The 708-nt window shown below is 34.5% G+C and overlaps 1 protein-coding gene across 1 annotated transcript in view; it reads right to left on the bottom strand.

Moving 5' to 3' along the window:
* The window catches only part of LOC107642319 (probable ADP-ribosylation factor GTPase-activating protein AGD8), a gene marked incomplete in the record, with an annotated part of 5,167 nt that continues 5,016 nt past the window's right edge, over positions 558–708 (bottom strand). The window contains 1 exon segment of the mRNA XM_016345631.2: positions 558–708.

Here is a 708-nt window from a genome sequence, read left to right as displayed (position 1 = left end):
AAGGTCCAGGCTAAAAATAAACCTAATAAGTCGATAATATTTTTACATCTAAATCTAATATATTTAGTTATCTATATACAAATTATGCCCAATTGCATTAACCCAATCATGTCAAACTAATGGTTAACAATGAACAGAGATAAAAATTAGAGAAAATGACAAATAGATCCCTGACCTTTTGTCCGCGGACATTTTCGTCCCTAATTATTGAAAAATACTTCTAAGTCCCTGACCTTCACAAAACTTGGACAGATCAGTCGCTCCGTACAAATGCCTCCGTCAAGGACTGATCCGTCCAAATGCTTCCGTCAGGGACTGATCCGTCCAAGTTTTGTGAAGGTCAGGAACTTAAAAGTATTTTTCAATTGTCAGGGACAAAAATGTCCGCCGGACAAAAGGTCAGAGACCTATTTGTCCTTTTCTCTAAAAAAATTAATATCTTATAAACACTCAACAGGCAAACCTTGTCTCAGTCCAAGTTACTAATCACTTACTAACATGCATAATTCTCTAATCAACTGCATAAACTTCTCATAATTATTTAACTCTGTCATCTATTGACAAACAATAATGTTATTTGGAGAACCAAAAGTTGGTACATTACACAATGAACATGAAGGGAATCTTGTTACAAAAGTAAAGGAGTGTCATTTTCAAATTGATACAAGATGACACTGTTGAGTTCATTACAAAGAGGCATAAACTTGA

The sequence above is a fragment of the Arachis ipaensis genome, chromosome B05, assembly GCF_000816755.2.
Source record: "Arachis ipaensis cultivar K30076 chromosome B05, Araip1.1, whole genome shotgun sequence".
NCBI lineage: Eukaryota > Viridiplantae > Streptophyta > Magnoliopsida > Fabales > Fabaceae > Arachis > Arachis ipaensis.
This window is presented reverse-complemented; position numbering and strand designations above follow the sequence as displayed.